Raw genomic sequence first — 8,509 nt, forward strand, 5'->3', positions numbered from 1 at the left:
TTCAGTGTTTCCATTATTGGCATTGATGTTTTCCATTGAACCTTTCCATTGTACAAAAGGTTTTTTAATAATGGAAAAAGGTTTTTAGATTATTGAAATGTTTGATTTTATATCTCACAATTCTGACTTTATAACTCACAATTTTGACTTTATAACTCACAATTCTGACTTTATATCACACAATTCTGACTTTATAACTCACAATTCTGACTTTATATCTCACAATTTTGACTTTATAACTCACAATTCTGACTTTATATCACACAATTCTGACTTTATAACTCACAATTCTGACTTTATATCTCACAATTCTGACTTTATATCTCGCAATTCTGACTTTATAACTCACAATTCTGACTTTATATCTCACAATTCTGACTTTATAACTCGCAATTCTGACTTTATATCTCGCAATTCTGACTTTATATCTCGCAATTCTGACTTTATATCTCGCAATTCTGAATTTATAACTCGCAATTCTGACTTTATATCTCGCAATTCTGACTTTATATCTCGCAATTCTGACTTTATATATCGCAATTCTGACTTTATATCTCGCAATTCTGACTTTATAACTCACAATTCTGACTTTATATCTCGCAATTCTGACTTTATAACTCGCAATTCTGACTTTATATCTCGCAATTCTGACTTTATAACTCGCAATTCTGACTTTATATCTCGCAATTCTGACTTTATAACTCGCAATTCTGACTTTATATCTCACAATTCTGACTTTATATCTCGCAATTCTGACTTTATATCACAATTCTGACTTTATAACTCACACTTCTGACTTTATAACACGCATTTCTGAGAAAAAAAAGTCAATTGCAATATGTAAACTCACAATTGCGAGAAAAAAGTCAAAATTGTGAGATGAAAAGTCGCAATTATATCTTTTTTATTTTTTATTTGGTGGTGGAAACAAGCTTCCATAGAAAAGGGTTCTTTAGATCATTAACATTTTTGTCACACCAACAATAAAATGGTTCTTTTCAAAGCTTAAAATGGTTCCTCTATGGCATCACTGCTAAAAACCCTTTTGGAACCTTTATTTTGAAAAATGAAAGAACTTTTTTTCCACAAGGAAGAACCTTGTGTGGAATGAAAAGTTTCCATTGATGGCTCTTAATGGAACCATAGATGCCAATAAAAAAACTTTATTTTTAAAAGGAACAAAAACATGGTTTCTCTATGGCATCGCTGTAAAAACCCTTTTTTGGAACCTTTAATTTTAAAAGTGTATAGTGAGTCATTAATCACGGGTATTGATTCGATTCGATTGATACTTTATTAATCTCGAAGGAAATTCAAGAGTAGTCAGGTTTCAGGATTGAACACTGGTCTTTGTGCTTCTTTTCTGCCGTTCTCATACAGACATGCTCTTGTGTTTCACATCATCCAGCTTTGCTTCATCTTCATCATCTGATATTGAGCAGCATTCAAGTCTTCCAGCTCCTGGAGCAAACAGCTTCAGCTCCACTGAACACCTTCCCAAAGCACTTGGAATCAAATTGGTGCTTCTTGGCAAATAATAGACAAACGTTTGTGTTCTTCTTGGTGTTCTTTCTGATTGTGGCACCACAAACGCTTAGCTGTGAGGAGCCTGCAGTTCTTTGGACGATCTTTTGTGATGGTCTGGATGATTTTAGGCTGCGCCTCTGGAGAAACCTTGGCAGGCCGGCCGCTCCTGGGGAGTTTCACCACCGTTCCAAGAGTTCTTCGCTCCGACATTATGGCTCTCGCCGTTGGTCTGTTCAGATCCAGAGCCTTGGAATCGTCTGTGTAACCTTTTCCTGACTGATAGACTCAATATATGAGTATCTCTTTTTTATTCTTTCATTAAAACTCTCTTTGATCAGGTGAATTGTGCTTGTTAAATCTTTGTGAGGGTCAACGGCACAGTTGCTCACAGCTGACTTTAATCAATCGAAATGTACATTAAACCAGCTGTTGGATTCATGGGTTGCACATGAGCTATTAGTATGGAGAGCATCTGCTGTGTGAATTGCGATGTACTGCTGTGTTGTGCAGCACCCGTCAAAGACAAAAAAATAAAGATCAGAATTAATGCAAAGAAATCAGTTAACAGTGCACCTAAAGTCATTATTAGGACTTCTCAGGAGGACTTGAATGCATCAGCATCAGAGGCAAATATCTGCAAACAGAGATGAGAATGTGTTTGGGCGATCACAGGCTGTTTGGTGTTACAGAGACGTTCATGATCGTCCAGCACGCTTCTGTTATTTGGATGTTTCAGCCCTCTGAGGTTCATTTCTCTCCTTTGACACACAGGAAAACACTGACGACCTCCCTTCACATTTTTCACCATCTACGGTTTGGAAAACTCTTGTGTTTTGGGTCGACACGGGTCATTTGGCCAGACCAACACACACGCACACATAAACATGCATACATGCACTCACATGTGCGCTGACACACGCTAGGAATGTTTGTGTGAGTCTGATGTGACGCTGAACACAGACATGCTGTTAAATCAACCAAAACTCAATCCAATGTCTTTAAGAGATTTGATGATCATAAATATTCTTCCTCACGTAGCTCATATCAAAAAAGGTTCTATATATGAAGTGCCTGATGAACCCTTTAAGGTTCTACATATGAAGCACGTGACAGAACCCTTTAAGGTTCTACATATGAAGCTCCTGATGGAACCCTTTAAGGTTCTACATATGAAGTGCCTGACGGAACCCTTTAAGGTTCTACATATGAAGCACGTGACGGAACCCTTTAAGGTTCTACATATGAAGTGCCTGACGGAACCCTTTAAGGTTCTACATATGAAGCACGTGACGGAACCCTTTAAGGTTCTACATATGAAGCACGTGACGGAACCCTTTAAGGTTCTACATATGAAGTGCCTGACGGAACCCTTTAAGGTTCTACATATGAAGCACGTGACGGAACCCTTTAAGGTTCTACATATGAAGCGCCCGACGGAACCCTTTAAGGTTCTACATATGAAGCACGTGACGGAACCCTTTAAGGTTCTACATGTGAAGCGCCCGACGGAACCCTTTAAGGTTCTACATATGAAGCTCCTGATGGAACCCTTTAAGGTTCTACATATGAAGCACGTGACGGAACCCTTTAAGGTTCTACATATGAAGCACGTGACGGAACCCTTTAAGGTTCTACATATGAAGTGCCTGACGGAACCCTTTAAGGTTCTACATATGAAGCACGTGACGGAACCCTTTAAGGTTCTACATATGAAGCACGTGACGGAACCCTTTAAGGTTCTACATATGAAGTGCCTGACGGAACCCTTTAAGGTTCTACATATGAAGCACGTGACGGAACCCTTTAAGGTTCTACATATGAAGCGCCCGACGGAACCCTTTAAGGTTCTACATATGAAGCACGTGACGGAACCCTTTAAGGTTCTACATGTGAAGCGCCCGACGGAACCCTTTAAGGTTCTACATATGAAGCTCCTGATGGAACCCTTTAAGGTTCTACATATGAAGCACGTGACGGAACCCTTTAAGGTTCTACATATGAAGCGCCCGACGGAACCCTTTAAGGTTCTACATATGAAGCGCCCGACGGAACCCTTTAAGGTTCTACATATGAAGCGCCCGACGGAACCCTTTAAGGTTCTACATATGAAGCGCCCGACGGAACCCTTTAAGGTTCTACATATGAAGTGCCTGACGGAACCCTTTAAGGTTCTACATATGAAGCACGTGACGGAACCCTTTAAGGTTCTACATGTGAAGCGCCCGACGGAACCCTTTAAGGTTCTACATATGAAGCGCCTGACGGAACCCTTTAAGGTTCTACATATGAAGCTCCTGATGGAACCCTTTAAGGTTCTACATATGAAGCTCCTGACGGAACCCTTTAAGGTTCTACATATGAAGCTCCTGATGGAACCCTTTAAGGTTCTACATATGAAGCGTCTGACGAACCCTTTAAGGTTCTACATATGAAGCACCTGACGGAACCCTTTAAGGTTCTACATATGAAGCGCCCGACGGAACCCTTTAAGGTTCTACATATGAAGCACGTGACGGAACCCTTTAAGGTTCTACATATGAAGCGCCAGAAGGAACCATATAAGGTTCTACATATGAAGCGCCTGACGGAACCCTTTAAGGTTCTACATATGAAGCGCCTGATGGAACCCTTTATGGTTCTACATATGAAGTGCCTGATGGAACTTTTAAGGTTCTACATATGAAGCGCCACAAGGAACCCTTTAAGGTTCTACATATGAAGCGCCTGATGGAACTCTTTAAGACTCTGTATAGAACCTTTTCTTCTAAGAGTGCAGTGTGGACAGAGAGCGTTTTAAAATTTGAAAAGGTCATTTTCAAATGCATTCAGATTAATGTAGACGTAGCCTGATATAAATATGTGCGCCCACAAGTTTATTTGTGGTCATTCAGCCTGATTAGAGCATCTGACATCAGCATACAGCAGGTGATGAACCGACGGCGCTCCTCATTTGATCATGACTCTAGAACCAGACCGTAACGTGTCTCTAATGTTTGAGGTCATTCACTCGCTGACTCACACCGACTCGCCCATCACACATTACCCAAGACAAATAACGACCCTCAGATGATGTCATCCAATCAGACCTGTGTGTTAGATCCATCAACAGCACAACGACAGGCAGACAGATGCAGAGGGCGACAGACGGCGGATGTTCACAGCTGCAGAATCTTGTTTTCCTGTCGTCTGACAAAAGCCCCTCAGTGGTAAAGATTAATGCCACAGTAAACACACACACACACAGCAGCCGCGGGCAGCATTTTTCTAAGCGTGTGTCACTGTTGGCTCCAGACGCATTTGGAGACGCGTCACATGCTGTTGGACTGACAGTAAGAAACCCAACAGCACCGACACCTGATGATTGTAAAAACATAAGAACTTAAAGTCGACATGAAACGGAAGTTGCGCTAGCCTTTTCTCCCCTATTGTGCCGTATATCCAAGTAAAACGACTTCTGGAACAAGAACAAATGTAGGGCGGGGCTTGATTTTGTCCGTGGGGAATTGATTGGATGGTTGTGGTTTGCCATTGGTAGATCTCATGTGAGTGACAGGTTGCCCCGCCTTCGTCATCAGAGAAGAGAAGAGATGCTGCAAGAGGGAGGAGAAGATATTCTGATTCAAGATTATGAGGAACATGAATTTAAAACAATAATGATGTGCACCGATAAATCATTTGGAATAAACATTGCAATATTCCATAAAAAAAAAAAAATAATATCAATTTTGATCTCATGGCGACTTGAAAGCAGCCAAGAAGGAGCCTAATGTGTGTTTACAAACAAAGCAGCATGTTCTCATCTACAGACCAGCATGTTCAGTCGTGTCTTTAGTGAATTCATGGACACACACGGTGTCACAGCTCGAGTCTGCAGCTTTGGTTTCGTTCTTGTAAACGTCTGTCATTAGACTGTTTCTGAGCAGGTTTTGGATGTTTTATGAAGAGGCCGGTCGCTCACAGGCGGCACTTTCGCTCTCATAATCAAAAACATGAATTCCAAAAGCGTTACTGGCCTCAGGCAATGCATGATGGGAAATAACGCCACTTCTCGGCATCTTTAATACACTGGAATCCGATGACTTTGGCATTACCCACAGAAATCAACATGCTTAAGAAAAACATGAAGTCGAGCGTCTCGTCAGGAATCGGGAATCATTCCAGTGTGTTTGTACTAAACGACCTGGAACGCTTTCAACGACTGAACGTCCGGCGCTCAAAATGACTTTCTTCCTTGTCTTGTTTTCTAGCAAAAATATATAAACATTTATAAATCAAGATGGATTTACTGAAGAAGCAAAATGACTGAAGATATTAAGTCTGTTGTTTTATGAGAAAATGATCAAAATTAAGCGAGTTTATGCTTAAAACAAGAACAAATATTTGCCAGTGGGGTCAGAAAAATAAACTTAATTCAAAGGGAAAACAAGATTATTTTGATTACCAAATTGTTCTTGTTTTAAGCAAAAAAATCACTTCATTCTGATGCATTTTTCACTAAACAAGACTTAATATCTTGAGTCATTTTGCTTCTCCAGTAAATGTACCTTGATTTAAGAATGTTTAGATATTTGCAAATCTCTTTTTTTTTGCAGTGTGTTTCTCTTTTGATGTGAAATACTCATACTGAAACCTGTTCATCACTCCTCTGCATTTATTTGTTCCAGCTGTTTGTGGGTTTCTGTGTTACTGCTGCTTCACGGTCAGGGTGGGTTAAACTGTGCTCTTACTTTACTAGGTCATCTGACTGCGAAAACACTCAGAACACCCTAGCAACCGTATAGCAATTCCCCAGCAACCAGCCACAACAGTGATATTTGACAGTCGCCCCGTCTCTGTTCTTCTGTCCAGCACACAGAATCTGTCCGACTCCAACTGAGGAATTCTGGAAAGCCCCTCTGTCTGAGAGAGAGGTTCACGTGAGCTGTGAGATGAATGCGAGCAGCTGTCTGACGTCACCCAGCGCTTCTCCACCCAAACTCACATCAGCTTACACTCAACAGGAATCAAAGTTTCGACTGCGATTCTGATTTGGATGCAGTTCTTCTGTCTGACTCCAGAAGGTTTCGTGCCAGATTTTACAACAGTTTTAAACTGATGAAATCTGAAGCGTCTCAGCACGTTTCACGTTTTTTTCTGACTTCAGATCTGTGCCAGCTTTGTTCTCCTCAAACTTCAATCTGCACTTAGACAAGAGCGCCACCTTATGACAGCAATTTACAACCATTTACTTTCTGAATACAAGCTCCTGATCTCATCAGTGACATTATTCTATCTAAAGCAATGTTTGTCATCATAACCTTTTCATCTAAATGCTCAACTTCATATAGCTCAGCTTATGTATATCTTGATTTTAAGCTGTTTTAGCTCATTTACATTTTGTTTTGTCATATTTTAAGCCATTTTAAGTCATCATAAACCCTTGGTTGAGAACTATTTATCCAACTAATAGTCAAATATGTATTCAGTCATCATTTTAGGCCACTGTCAAATATGTAAAATATAATTTAAAAAATGCATAAATAAATAAATAAACATGGAAAAACAAATTAAATATATAAAAGTTTGAATAATAAAATAAATGTAAAAACAAATACAGAAAATAATGAAGGAATACACAAATAAAGATTAAATTTAATTAAAATGAATTATATATTTGTGTTATCAAGTCATTTATTCCTATAATTTATTTTCCCATTATTACATATTCATTTATCTATCTATTTATTTATTTTTTAATTTTTACAGGTTTGGTTCTCCATTGTTGTAAGTGATGCACAGTAAAAATGATTAACATAAGAAAAGTTACAACAAAACAACAAACTGCAGAGAGGAAGCAGCACAGATCAAAAGATCCCACTAACCTTGATTTGTATCAATCACTCCTCTCTTCTTTCTCTGCAAATGTCTCTACTGCGAAAATGACATACTACCACAACAAAATTAACAACTCTTCTGATTCTCGCATGCTTTTCAAAACCTTTTCCTCTCTTTAGTCCTCCTCCTCCCCGTCCTTCATCAGCCCTAACAGCTGACGACTTTGCCACATTCTTCATAAATAAAACAATAACCATCAGAGGCCAGTTTTCCACACCACAAACTAACACACATCTCCTCTCCTCTCCACTCTCAGAGGCTGGCATCTCCAAACTCATCCTTTCCAATCAGCCTATTACCTGTCCGCTTCTTCCATTCATTGCTAAGACACTTGAACAAGTCGTGTTCAACCAAGTCTCTACCTTTCTTACTCAGAACAACCTCCTGGACAACAACCAGTCTGGCTTCAAAAGCATCCACTCAACTGAGACTGACACTCTCGGTTATTGAAGCTCTGAGACTGGCAAGAGCAGCTTCCAAATCATCCGTACTCATCTTGCTGGATCTGTCTGCTTCTTTTGACACAGTCAACCACCAGATCCTCCTGTCAACCCTCATGACAAAGGGCATCTCATGAACGTCCTCTCAGGCAGGTCCTTCAGGGTGTCGTGGAAGGGTTACGTGTCCAAGTCAATATCTAGCTACTGAGGTGCCTCAGGGCTCGGTGCTCGGACCGCTTTTCTTCTCCATCTACATGTCATTACTAGGATCTGTCATTCAGAAACATGTTTTTTCCTTTCACTGCAATGCTGATGATGCACAACTCTACCTCTCAATCCAGCCAGATGATCTGACGGTTGCTGCTCACATCTCAGCCTGACAGAGATTTCTTGATGGATGAAGGACCACCACCTTCAACTCAACCATGCGAAGACAGAACTGCTTGTGGTCTCAGCCAAACCAACACTTCATCACAACTTCTCCATTCAGCTAGATTCGTCAACCATAACTCCATCCAGGACAGCCAGGAACCTTGGAGCTATGATTAATGATCAGTTTAACTTCACAGACCACATTGCTAGAACTTTAGCCACTTTCAAGAAACGGCTGAAGATGCATCTTTTTCGTCAACACTTGACCTATTTATACTAACAATTACTATTCTATT

This window comes from Ctenopharyngodon idella, chromosome 18 (genome assembly GCF_019924925.1).
Source record: "Ctenopharyngodon idella isolate HZGC_01 chromosome 18, HZGC01, whole genome shotgun sequence".
Taxonomy (NCBI): Eukaryota; Metazoa; Chordata; class Actinopteri; order Cypriniformes; family Xenocyprididae; genus Ctenopharyngodon; species Ctenopharyngodon idella.